General features: G+C 46.2%; 1 protein-coding gene across 2 annotated transcripts in view; it reads right to left on the reverse strand.

The window, feature by feature from the left end:
• Positions 1-14,438, reverse strand: part of DHDH (dihydrodiol dehydrogenase) — a 108,692-nt gene that overhangs the window by 44,296 nt on the left and 49,958 nt on the right. The gene's annotated exons all lie outside the window — the stretch shown is intronic.

A 14,438-nucleotide genomic window follows, 5' to 3' on the forward strand; every position in this document is an offset into this window, starting at 1 on the left:
AAAATTGATATTTCCGGTGCCTGGGTCGGGGGGGGGGGTACAGGGCTGTCTCAACTCGTTAGCTACATCAAAAGCATTGCTCTCTCCTGTGACTTTAACCCCCTTCTCCTTACCCGCTTTCACCAGTAGGTCCAGAACTGATGCCGTCGCCAACCGGGTCTCAGGAGCTCCTTGTTGCTTTTTTTTGTTGTTGTATATCTGGCATAGGGGTTTCATCGCCACATGAGGTGTCCGGGGCTGCATTTCCAGCTTTCTCCTTCTGCATTTTCTTCCTGCTCGCAGTTTTTGCTCCCTGATTTACTTTAGGCGCCATTCCAAGCTGAGCTCTCTGCTGGCGATATCTCACAGATTAAGCAGCACGGCAGGTATCGCAGTTTTCCACTCCGCTCTGTCTCTTTCTTCTGCTGCGGCCCCCCTCCGACCTCCGTGTACGGCACAGCTGATCCCGCCGTCTCTCCTCACTCCCGCGGCTTCCCTCTGAGCTCCGCGGTCGGCTTCGGCTCCGCAGCTGACTCCGCCTTCCTGCAGCAGCGTAGCGGGTGAAAGCGCCGGACTTCAGAGCTTGCCGAACCGCCCTCAGCAGCAGCCTCGAAGCTCCGATATAGGTGAGAACCAGCATCCCCCCCGGGCCCCGGTAGTGCACAAAATGATATGCCGGTAATGCCGGTAATGTAGCAAACCCGCTACACGCAGATTTCACGCCGAGTTATTTAAACCATTCATGCGTGCTGCTTGGATTCCCGGGTTATACCGCAGACCACGTCCTCATCGCTCACTGCATCGGCCACTCAAGCGGCCGCCATCTTGCCTCTTACTGTCACAATACGCCCCTGTCGTGCCGCAGTTTCCTGTGGTACCTGATATCACTGCTTTATTGACTCTGATTCTTGCTTCGGCAGCCTGGTTTTCTGTTATCGATTTGAAGAATGCTTTCTTCAGTATTCCTATTGCTGAAGAGAGTAGGGATATTTTTGGCTTCTCATTAGGAGGACGAAGCTTCCGGTTTAAGAGAGCTCCACAAGGTTATTGTGAAAGTCCTTCAATCTATAGTCAAGCGTTGAAAACTCAGCTTGACGGGTTTGTGTTACCAATTGGTTCTACTCTTATTAAGTATGTCGATGATTTGTTGATTACTGCTGATGACGAAAAGATTTGTAAAGAGGCTACTTTTTCATTGTTGCAATATTTGTCTGACCTTCCTCATAAAGTATCGCCTTCGAAATTGCAATATTGCCGCCAAGAGGTAACCTACTTAGGTCATCTCTTGTCGAAGGAGGGAAGGAAATTGACCCCAGAAAGAATTCAAGCGATTGCGCAAATGAGTGTGCCAACGACAAAGAGAGAAGTCTGTGCCTTTTTGGGTACTACATCATATTGTAGGCAATGGATCCCTAATTTTTCTTTGTTAGCGAAGACTCTGTTAGCATTGACTGTGAAAGATACTCCGTATCCTCTTCCTTGGTCTGAGGAATGTCAGAAAAGTTTTTCGGAATTACGTGATGCATTGTGTTCGGCTCCTGTGTTGGGTACTCCAGACTATAGCAAGCCTTTCACGTTGTATGTCCACGAGAGAGAGGGATGTGCGTTGTCAGTGTTGACACAACCTTTTGGGGACAAGCAGCGTCCATGCGCGTATTTCTCAGCAACGTTAGACCCAGTTGCTAAAGCATTGCCGAGTTGTTTGAGAGCTACAGCCGCAGCTGCCGTTTCTATTCGACAGTCTGATGGTTTGGTGTTGAATAATATGCTGATTGTGATGGTTCCGCATGCGGTGGATACCTTATTAAACAGGACTAAGACACAGCACCTTACTAGTGCACGTCTTTCAGGTTATGAGTTGACACTGTTGGCTAGCCATGTTCACATTAGAAGGTGCAAAGTGCTGAATCCAGCTACATTATTACCGATCTCTACAGAGACGGATGCTCAAGAACAACATGATTGTTTTCTTCGTGCAGAGGAAGAAACAGAAGCGAGAGTGGATCTAAAGGACACTCCTTTTGAGAATGTGGATGGTACGCTGTGGGTTGATGGTTCGTGTTTTAAGCTTCCGAATGGTGAGACGACTGCAGCGTATGCTATCACAACTTTAAATACAGTTGTTGAGACAGCACGCATACCACATAATTCTGCGCAAGCAGCAGAGTTGATTGCATTGAGTAGAGCGTGTGTGTTGTCGGAAGGAAAACGAGTGAATGTTTACACCGATAGTCAGTATGCGTTTGGTGTTGCTCACAGTTTTGGGCGTTTGTGGAGAGAGCTTGGGTTCCTTACTTCTCATGGTACGAAAATTCAGCATGGTCAGTTAGTGAATGAACTTTTGGAATCTCTCACTCTCCCAAAGCATATTGCAATTGTGAAGTGTAGTGCGCATAAGAGAGTTGTGGACGATGTTGGTCGAGGGAATGCATTTGCAGATGAAGTAGCGAAGGAAACAGCGAAGGATATGATGAGCCGTATGTATGTTGCAGGACCAGCAAGATGGGTTATGGCTGGTGGAATGTGTGAAGACACGATAGAAAGTGTGAAGACGATTCAGGCTGAAGCTACAGAAAAGGAAATGAGTGTTTGGAGAGAGAGTACGGGTATGTTGGATTCTACAGGTTGTTGGATTGAGTTGTCGGAACATCAGCGATGGTTGTTGCCGGATGCGTGTGTGCTCCCAGTGGTTACAATGGCTCATGGGTTGGCTCATATATGTTCGAAAGGAATATGTAAGTTGTTGGCTCCAGTTTGGCAGAATGCTGGAATTCCGAAATGTGCAGAGAACGTGGTGAAACATTGTATGATTTGTCTGCAATATAATCCTGGTAAGGGAACTCCAACTCCAGCTGGTCATTTTGCTCCTCCGACGTATCCGTTTGAGGTGATACAGTTAGACTATATTCATATGGAGAGGTGCAACAATTTGAAATACGTTCTTGTGGTTGTTTGCGCCTTTTCAAGATGGATAGAGGCTTACCCCCTAAAAGATAATACTGCCTTGTCTACAGCCAAGGTTTTGTTGAGAGAGTACTTCCCCAGGTATGGATTGCCGAGAATTGTGTGGTCGGACAATGGGAGTGAATTTGTGGGTCAGGTTATGAAGAAAGTATGTTCTGGATTAGGGATTAACCAGAAGTTCCATGCAGCGAATCACCCCCAGTCTGCTGGACTTGTTGAATGTTACAATGGTACGCTTAAGCTTAAATTAGCTAAGGTACAAGCGAGTACTGGTCTTACATGGCCAGATGCTTTGCCGTTGGCTCTTTTGTCAACAAGGACGACTGTGCATTCTCGAGTGGGACTTAGTCCATATGAGATTGTGTTTGGTCGTCTGGCGAATGTTTGGGGACTGCCTCGTCCGAAAGAGTACAGCAGTATTGAATACCCTATGTTGGTGGATTACTTACATGACTTGACTGCTAAATTACGTGTTCTCTACCAACAGGTCTATGACACTTTGCCGACAGCTACGACAGATCCAGGCCACATACTTGAACCTGGAAATTACGTTCTGGTGAAGAACTTTCAGCGCACGAAGAATCTGCAGCCTAGATGGACGGGCCCCTATCTGATTTTGCTAGTTACTAGAACCGCTGTTAGAGTAGCAGGCAAAAAGAACTGGGTGCATGCGAACCCATTGTAAAAAAATTCCTTTGCCTTTGCCATATGATCAGTGGGTAAGGGATGGTATTGCCGATTCAGATTGTGAGAAGGTCCCTAGATTTACCCCGTTTAGTGATGCTCATTTGACATGGACAAGGTCTGAACGCGAGGATGACGACGTTCTGAAAGCCGCTGTGCCGCCTCATCTGAAGATTGACACCACCAATCCGGATCTGTTATTTAAGGACCAGACTGTACCTGACAGAGAACGCTATGATTTAAGACCGAGAAAAACTGTACATATGGACAAATAAAACGTTTTTTTATATATAGTGAATCTACATTTTGGCAGATCAAGAAACTTTTTATTTTTGTTTTTCGAACTCCCATCTGGGTTCAGCTGTAGGGTCGTGGTATAAAGACTTGGGAGTGCAGGCTGTGTAGACACAAGGTTGGCAGTCCTGGTTGGTTCAAGGGAGTTCCCTAGATCGAGAGACGCATTCCTTAGCAGAAGAGAACCAACTGCCGCGAACAGCAACGGTTAGAGGATGGAGTTTTTTGATGCTGCCCAGAATGTTAGGAGAATGAACTCCAAAGTTCGAATATGTACATTGGTCCGTAGCAAATGTTTTTTAACAATGTGTGTTCTAATGTTTTTAAGTATTGTATTAGCCTGTGTGGGTTTGGTTTTCTATGCCACACCACAGCCGTGTGCACCTACTTCTCAACCTATGTCTTTTCCTACTACTGTTTCTCTACATTCGTTTCACCCTTTACCTGAACATGAATTGATTAGAAGATCAGAGTTCGTTAATAACTCGTTTGTGCAACTTCTTCATCAACACCAGTTAGTAGTGAACACCACTAATTGTTGGGTGTGTGGTCTTATGCCACATACTATGGATAGAGGTATTCCTTATCTGGTTCTGCTGTTCAGTTATATTGGGTCCGTATGGGCATATCAGACGATGTTTATATATGCCAACGAAGTCTATCCCCTACGTTCCATGAGAGACAATGCGAGCAATAGTGCCCTAGTGAAGGGAATAACCGATATGATTAGGAATATCGATACATATGAAACTATTCCCAAAGATGAAGTGTTAGCTTATATTGGATGGAATGTTACAGGATATAGTGTTAGTCTGAGTGAAAAGCAGAGACGAAAGAGGTCACCTCCAATTTGGATCGTACCCCATCGTGGTCATTTTTGTCTGCAAGGGAAGAGCAAGAATCCGAGAGCTCAGTTGGGGAAGAGTGTTTGTACTCAGACGTATGTTTTTGCGTCCCAAACTTCCCCACCATTCTTAGCAGCTAAGGGCACGTATTTTGTCTGTTATGATAGAGCGTACACATGGTTGCCCCCTGATTTTTCGGGAACATGTTATGTTGCATACCTGTTACCCCCTACGTATACTGCTGCCGTAGATTACCACAGAACGAGAGTTGGTAGAGGTGTCTTCAGTAAGGAAGATACTGCAGGACAAGAAGAGGAGACTTTTTCAAGGGTTTCCTACCGTTTTGGGGACCTATGGCGAACAGTAGAAACCTGCGACAGTTGACGCGAGTGGTTGAATCCACCATAAATGAGACTGCCGGTGCCCTTAGTAATTTGACTGCTGAGTTTCAGGCGGATCGCCTTATGACGTTACAAAATCGTATGGTTTTAGACGTTATACTCGCAGATCGAGGTGGGGTATGTAAAGTGATCCAATCGAGTTGCTGCGTTTTCATACCAGACAATGCTCCTACAGTCTACCAGGCCATTTCCAAGCTACATAAGATCTCTGAGTCGATACATGTGGATAAAGGAGATTGGTCGTTGATTGGATGGTTTTGGGGATTGTTCTCGACTTGGGGATGGAAGATTCTGATGATCATCGGGATGATTGTAGCGATTCTCTTCTCATGTTGTCTTTGCATACAGTGTGGCCCTGCCATATGTGGCCTCTGTGCTAATACATATGTGAGAGGATCGGTTTCGAGAGAAGTCCTGAGTAATAGGATGATGCTCCAACAACATCTTGATGATCTGATGAATATCGACATCGATTCAGACACAGACTGAGTGATTGCCTATGTAAGGGCAAAAGGAGGGTCTGTGGTTCCGTGAATTCTGAACCCGTTTTATAAATAGCATGGTTTCGTTACGAATTTTATAGTAGCGAACCGTAACTGGTGAGTTTGGCAAGTACGAGTGATTTAGTCATGCTAGACCTACAGAATCATCATGTATGTGGGATTTCGTTCCGAACCTGGGGTTCCATTTTGTGTGTGGCAGCCATTTTGTGTGGTTGCCCTCACATAGGCCGATGACTGTGGCCGAGCGAGTTTTTAGTACACGTACACTTTAGCTGACTTCTGAATGACCTGAGCGAACTGACCTCGCTGCCTAAAGCTGACCTGATCGAACGAGTTCTTTGACCTAGAGCTGATCAAGATTTAGGATCAGAGCACAGGACATTGTAAAGTTTGATATGCACACACACCTGCCTTATCTTGCTCTATATCTGTTTCTGTTCTTCCTTTATGGTTTCTTTTATGGCATGGGTTGTGGTCTTTTTATTATGGGTGTCATTTGACCATTGTAAGTAAGAATGTTGGGCTTTTCCTGTATAATTAATGGTGGGCTGGGCTGAAAGGTGGGTTTGTCGTCATATAATACCTCGAGTTGTGGTAACTTGTGGTAGGTTGAACTGTAAATAAGGAATGTTTGCCTAAAGCACAATATTTGGTATAAAAAGGGATGACTCGCTTTGTCAAGTTGAGCAGTTTCCTACGAATATACGCTGTGTTGTACTTCGTGGACCTCTGTTTCTGGTTGCAGCCAATGAATTTGATCTTTGACGTCACCAAGAAGTTTCCGCGTTTCTGTAGTCTGAGACAGGTGAATCCGAAGACTTTGGGTGTGTCCCCTGGCACTGCTGGGTCTTAAATAACCCGGTTCTTCAAGACCCCCTGGCCCCCGCCGATGCCATCCCACCCGCCGGACGTACGACGCAGCCACCCTCAGCGCAGTCAACACCGGCCGCCTCCCCGGCTGCCACCGAGCCCCTCCAGGACGCACCCACGGACCCTTCACCTGCCAATCCTGCAAGTTCTCCTGCATCCGGACCTGCAACTCACCCGCACCCGCCAAGCCGAGCGCCAACAGCAACCACCTGAAGTGCATCCTGCTCAACACCCGCTCCGTCCACAGGCACGCCGTGGAACTATGGAACCTGCTCGACACCACTTCTCCGGACATCGCCTTCCTCACGGAGACCTGGATGAACGCCTCCTCAGCACCCGACATCGCCATAGCCATCTCGGACGGCTACAAGATCATCCGGAGGGACCGCGTCAACCAGACTGGAGGAGGCATCGCCATCGTCCACAAGAAAACCATCCGCATCAAGACCAACTCCGACGACACCCTCACAACAGCCGAACACCTTCACTTCCAGATACACACCAACCCCAAAACCACACTCAGAGGCACCCTCGTCTACAGACCCCCAGGAGCCCGCACACAATTCAGCGAAGACATCGCAGACTTCATCAGCCCACACGCCCTCCCCTCCGCTGACTACATCCTCCGAGGGGACCTCAACTTCCACCTGGAGAACAACAACGACAACAACACCACCAACCTGCTGGACAACCTCGTCAACCCCGGACTCAAGAAACTGGTGAACACCCCCACCCACTACGCCGGACACACGCTTGACCCAATTTTCTCCTCCAGCAAGCACATCTCCTTCAGCCACTCCACCGGACTCCACTGGACAGACCACAGCTGCATCCACTTCAGCTTCAGAAAGACCACGACTCACCACCTCCCACAACAGGTTCCCCGCAGGAACTGGAACAAGATCACCACCGACCAGCTTACCACATCACTAAACCAGACTCCTCCCACCAGATCAACGGACCCCCAACCAAGCAGCTCTCAACCTCGCACAGTGGATCACCAACTGCGCCGACGACCTCGCACCCCTAAAAACCCATCCCAGCAGGACCGGAAGCAAGAAAGCCCCATGGTTCAATGACGAACTCAAGAACTCCAAGAAGAACTGCCGCACCCTCGAGAAAGCCTGGCGAAAGAACCCGACCGCAGACAACATGACCGCCCTCAAGCACGCCACCCGCAAACACCACCAGCTGATCCACACCACCAAGAAGTCAGCATTCAAGGAACGACTAGACAACAACGCACACAACAGCAAGGAGCTCTTCAGCATCGTCAAAGAGCTCTCCAACCCCAGCGCCGGAAACAACGACATCACTCCCTCACAAGACCTCTGCGACTCACTCGCCTCGTTCTTCCACAGCAAGATCGCAGACATACACAACAGCTTCGGCGAACAGTCCACGCACCCAACCATACCACCAACGCCCCTCACCACCACCCTCCGCGCCTGGACCCCAGTCAGCTCAGAAGACACCATCCACATGATGAACACCATCCACTCCGGATCGCCAACCGACCCATGCCCCCACCACGTCTTCAACAAGGCCGACTCCATCATCGCCCCCCAACTCCGGGACATCATCAACAGCTCCTTCAACACCGCCACCTTCCCGGAGAGCTGGAAGAATGCCGGACTCAGCGCCCTCCTGAAGAAACCATTGGCAGACCCCACGGACCTCAAGAATTACCGCCCCATCTCGCTCCTCCCCTTTCCAGCCAAAGTCATTGAGAAGACCGTCAACAGACAGCTTGCCGCTTTCCTCGAGACGAATGGATCCCTTGACCACTCGCAGTCTGGCTTCCGAGCCAACCACAGCACCGAAACCGCCCTCATCGCAGCCACTGACGACATCCGAACCCTGCTCGACAATGGGGAAACAGCGGCCCTCATCCTCCTGGACCTCTCCGCAGCGTTCGATACTGTCTGCCACCGCACCCTAGTGCAACGCCTCAGCAACGTCGGAATCCAAGAGAAGGCACTGGAGTGGATCATCTCGTTCCTCGCCTGAAGAACCCAGAGGGTCCGCCTCCCCCGTTCAGATCCGAGGCACCGAAGTCATCTGCGGCGTACCACAAGGATCATCACTCAGCCCCACCCTCTTCAACGTGTACATGAGACCCCTCGCAGCCATCGCACACCATCACAGCCTCAACATCATCTCCTACGTCGATGACACCCAGCTGATCCTCTCCCTCACCAACGACCCCGACACCGCCAGAACCAACCTACACGAAGGGATGAAAGAAGTAGCCGAGTGGATGAAGAACAGCCGCTTGAAACTGAACTCAGACAAGACGGAAGTCCTCATCCTTGGACAATCACCGTCCACCTGGGACGACTCCTGGTGGCCCCCGGCCCTAGGCAGCGCACCCAAACCAAAGGACCACGCTAGCAACCTGGGCTTCATCCTGGACTCCTCCCTATCGATGACCAGACAAGTCAACGCCGTCTCGTCATCGTGTTTCAACATCCCACGCATGCTCCGTAAGATCTTCCGATGGATCCCCACCGAAACCAGGAAGACGGTCACACAGGCACTTGTCACCATCAGACTGGATTACGGAAACACCCTCTACACCGGAACCACAGCCAAACTGCAGAAAAGACTCCAACGCATCCAGAACGCCTCCGCACGACTCATCCTGGACATCCCCCGTCACAACCACATCTCCGGACACCTGAAAGACCTGCACTGGCTTCCCGTCGGCAAAAGAATCACATTCCGCCTCCTCACCCACGCACACAAAGCCCTCCACGCCGCCTGACCTTCTACACACCCACCTGCCAACTACGATCGACCAGCCACGCCCTCGCCGCCGTTCCACGCATTCGAAGAGCCACCATGGGAGGAAGATCCTTCTCCTACCTGGCAGCCAAGACCTGGAATTCCCTCCCCATCCACCTCCATCTTACCCAAGACCCCCTCTCCTTCAGGAAGCAACTCAAGACCTAGCTGTTTGAGCAGTAGCGGACCCCCCCACCCCCAAAGCGCCTTGAGACCCTCCGGGTGAGTAGCGCGCTATACAAATTTTTTGATTGATTGATTGATTGATTGATCCTTTATTCTGTATAGTACACTGTGGTATATTATTCTTTTCTTTTCAGTCCCTTAACGTAAAGCACCCCTGCCACATCCTCCCTAATGTATGACCTTCTATTCTGTAAATTGTTCCTATGTATAGCTTTCGCCCCCTCCCTCCTTTGCACATCCCCCTTTTGACTCCCTGCCTACCATTTGACCCTTGATTCTGTATAACCCTCTGATGTATTGTTTTTTTTCCCATGTGATAACCGTCCTTTCTGTATTACTCTATGAACCTGTAAAGCGCTCTAATACCTTCACGGGTCAAGTTCGCGCTCTATAAAACATTAAAAATAATAAAAAAATATATATATTCCTCTATATGTGCTGCAGAATGTAGCACGAAGAAAGAGGAAGTTAGAAGGAAAAATAATGATATTTCTCCTAGTCACGCCTACACTGGGAAGGTGTATCATTTTGGCCTATTCCCAGGTCTACCGTTGTTAGTAAAGCTGGAAATGCATGAACAACCATGGGAGTTGCATGGGAACACACCCACGCAATGCCCATGCAACGCCTTCCCAGGATGGAGTAATGCAATGCAGCGATTTGTGCTGCTTTTCGTTACTCCAGATTAATGAAGCCACACAAGGCCACGCAAAGTGGCTTCATCAATCTCATTTTTGAGTTGCACTGTGCATGCACTACGGTGAATGGTGCAAGGGTGACGCAACTGGGCTCATAAATATGGCCCAAAATGCTTAACTGTTTGCAGTTGTGCTGCTGGGATTTCAGCTATGAACGGAACCTTGACCAATATGATTGCTTTTCAAACACATTTGCTCCTTGCACTTCACATAAGAGGGATTACTGCGGGATACTTAATTTATTTATCCCAGTTCCAGGAGGTGTTTTTTCTGTTATTGCATTTCTGTTGGCCATCTAATCTGTTCACCATTTTCCGTCATTTTGCAGCTACCGAGGGAGCCACCTTTTAGGTGAAAGGAGTGTCCCAGAGCTTTTAAGATTTACTTTGGAGCAATTGACAGTTTTAAGTTTTAGCCTGGTATGAAGCAGTCTTTGCTGGAGCTTTCATTGGGTTTGGGGTAAATTGGGTGAGCTGGTTGAACTGGAGCATGTTATACAAGTAAGGGAAACATTTGCAAATTAACCACAAGATGAGGTGTTTGTTGTCTTAGAATGTGTGTGGGCAGAATAGAGTGATTTGCTCAAAGAAATATGTGAATGTTGAATCTTCATTGTGGTTATCCTTGATTTTGGGGGGGTGCACGTAATGAGGTAATGAGGTAAGGATGTATATTGATTTGAAAATTGTTAACAGAGTGGTTAAGGTGGATGGGAACCTCCAACCAAAAACTGGAAAAATGATTTAACACTCAATGGAAGCAGGGTATTATTGAAACTGGATTTGCATTCTGCATATAATCAGGTTACTTTGGCACAGGAATCAAGACATTTTATTGCTTTTGTCACTTTGGACAATTATAGTTTTGGCTGGCTTCTGTTGCAACCAGGTTTCAACATTCATGGGTGATATCTTGGGCCTTTCAGGATGGGTTAGTTGGCCTATCAAAATTTGTTTCTGGTGAGGATCAGGTACAAAATCTACATGGATTAAAGGAGGTTTTGAGCCTCTTTAGAGCACAGGTACTCACAAACATTTTCTCACAGGCCACAAAGTATGGTCTGTGGTGTGATCGAGTGCCACACTCACGCAAGCAGAGTGGTGGTCGGGCAATGAGGGATTTGTAAGATGGGAATAGGGAAAGCGGAGCATGTACATGTATTGGCTGAATTGCACAACGCGAAACCAGAAAACCTGGGATCAATCCTTGACCAAATTGTGCATCCCAAGGCACTTTATTCACTTTGCCCCCTTTTCCTTCTTTTGTGTTTGATTTAATAAACCACGATATTGTCCATTTATAATAGCAAGCAAGGCAACCCATAGGATACACATGACAACTGACTTGCCTCTTAGTTCACTATTGGCATTGTTGTCAGGGTTGGTGGAAGCATGAATGATTCTAAATTAATGTTTGAAAACTAGCACTGAAAAAAGAAATTCCTCTCAATGCAGTGATATTATCGGATGTACTAAGGTGAAAAGGGTATGCATGCTAATGAAATACAAGCTTTTGAATTTTGAAGAGACTTTATCTTATATAACAACTTATGTCATTCAGGGACACCAGTGAATTCTTTGCTAAATTTGTGAGAGACTTAACTTTAATCACAAACCTCTAAACAGATTAATTTAAAACAATTTGAATTTTGTTTCCAGAGAGGAGCAAGAAGAATATTTCAAGCCGATGAAGAAGTAGCATAAAGCTTCACTCCTCAGTTCATTTGTTCCCAGCTGAACGCTGTAGGTTACCGTTGATGCAAGGGGTTGTGGTTTGGTGCAGTTAGTATTGTCTCAACAATGGAGTGGTAAGGAGTGTGTGACATCATTGCACCACATACTGTGAGGGCTCTGCAATGCCAATACTCTGTAATTGGAAAATAACTGGTGACCTGTTTCTGGGCAATTGAGAAACTCAAACCGTATGAATGGGGAACTAAATTTGTGTTGTGTACAGATGATAAACATTTGGTCCCAATAGTGAAAGAAACAAATGTACATTCAAGTTGAGCGACAGCAGTTTGACAAGACTGTTTCATGTTGCCTGGACATCGCTTTGACTCCTGGAATCAAGAACAATAAGATTGTATATCCTCATGTGTTGAGTTTGGAGGAACATATGGATGTACAGGATGATCTGGAGTTTTTGGGGGCAAGAGGGTCAGGTGGACAGGGAACTATTGTATTATAGGGGAATTATGAAGCAATGCACTGAAGGGGGTTCAGGAATTGTAGAGCGTTATTAAATTAATAATTGATGGATAACAGTTTATTTTTGAGTTTGCAACTATATTTATAAGGTTGACAGTGAATTGTCTATTGAAGGGGGTAAACATTAGCGTAACCACAACTTGCTACAGCCATGTTTTCTTGCTCACATTAACTTTGCCCAAATACCTTGCTGGTCTCTGACATTGAACTGTTCCTCCTTCTTGCTAACTAAGGCATAAAAAAGAAGACTAGCATGCCCAGACAAAAGGTTTCATATTATTGTTACTCTCTGAAGGTTGTTTCACTTGTTCACAAGTTTTCAGCCTAGACGCCTGCATGTGTTTAATCACGTGACTTTATCCAAAACTTGAAAGTACCAGCGCATAAATGTGTACTTTGTTACCGCTCTATGAGTTTGATCCATCCAGTTCTGCAGGGAAAAATTCGAGCCAGTTGACTCTGTGATACACAGACTATTCATGTTTCTTTTCTTTATTAAGCCTTTCACGTTTATCGGTGCGTGAGATCACTATTTGACACTTCTGCTTGTGAACACTGGAGACAAATTATTATTCTAAATCGTCATTTGGGAATGACTTAACCAAAAGCGGTTATAACATTACTGGTAGACAGGCATGTAGAGATCGATGTAGAGAGGTGTTTAGGCAGAGTGATTAGGGGTTAGTGAGTGCATGGTTCGGGTAATGATTGAAACAGGACTTTCATGTAAGGTTTGGGAAAACCTTGCAAAATTATTTTTAGCCCTTTTCCAGGTGTTGCTGATGGCTCAAAGGTCTGCCATTGTTTATGTGGATTACGTGTCACAGATGAGTAAAGGTATAGTTTGTGGAAGCACTGGATACCCAGATTTGTATCTTGTTTCTTACTGAGGTGTTTTCAAAAGAGGGTTTTCTGTGTGAGTTAGTCTCAGACAGCAGTGTACAGTTTACATCCAGAGAGATGCAAGTGTTTTTGGTTGATGTCGGGATCAAGTCAAAGGTGGCATAATCTTTATCCTATGCGAGGCAAAAGGTTTAGTGGTAAAATTCCCTGCTGGGAGTAAGGAACACAGAGTTCAGCTTTGGAGAGCGTTCAAAGGTTGATGAACTAAAGGGAAATGCCGTAAGTTAAAAAATAGAAAATGTTGGAACGGTGATAGAATTATAAAATATGGGAGTAATTCTGAATCCAGGAACACAAATATGGAGGGTGTCGCAGAGATTAAACAGAATGGCAAGTGTAATGCTAGTTGCAAAGCATGGTACTCAATTACCTGCAAACTTCAAAGATTTTGTCCTATATTATAGTTTTATTCTGATTTGTTTTTTTCTTTTTGGCGATTTATTTTACTTCTACATGTTTCTGATTTGTTCTTTCTCGATGTGATCTATTATTATTGGGTGTTTGTCTTCATATCTTATTTATGGGTGTTGTTCATTGAGGTGTGATGAGGTAGATTGAAATGTTGTGGTGTCATATACCCCAATGTACCCCGATCTAGGCCTAGGTAGCTACACAATCTTTTACCTACATTTGTCCTACCTTGCTCTGCATGATGGTTCTAGCACTGACCTTTTACCCAGTTATGTTCTGAATAAATGTCCATCAGTTTTGTGGAAACTAGCCTCATTTATTACGAATGAGGATTCTTAGAAAAGTCCCTGCACATGACGTATGTAACAGCATGAATACATTCTGTGTAAAATGTCATGGTCATCTTCATCCTAAGGCAAAAGAACTACTTTGCATAATCTCAGGTACTGTTCTAGGCTCATCTGCACAATCGTACTTACAACACATTGATTATGTAAGGAACCCTGAGGTTATCTTTATGGTATAATGGGTTTGGCACTATCCTAGGGAAATCTTGACTTTACATCCACATACATGCCCACGAACACTTAGGTACACTTAGGTAGGGTTTCCATTTTAGGATTAAGCTTGATTACTGTCATGTATCTATATACCTGCATATATTCACTGTTTTAGCACTATGATAAAATTCTATCTTTTATTT

This window comes from Lissotriton helveticus, chromosome 7 (assembly GCF_964261635.1).
Source record: "Lissotriton helveticus chromosome 7, aLisHel1.1, whole genome shotgun sequence".
NCBI classification, from domain to species: Eukaryota; Metazoa; Chordata; class Amphibia; order Caudata; family Salamandridae; genus Lissotriton; species Lissotriton helveticus.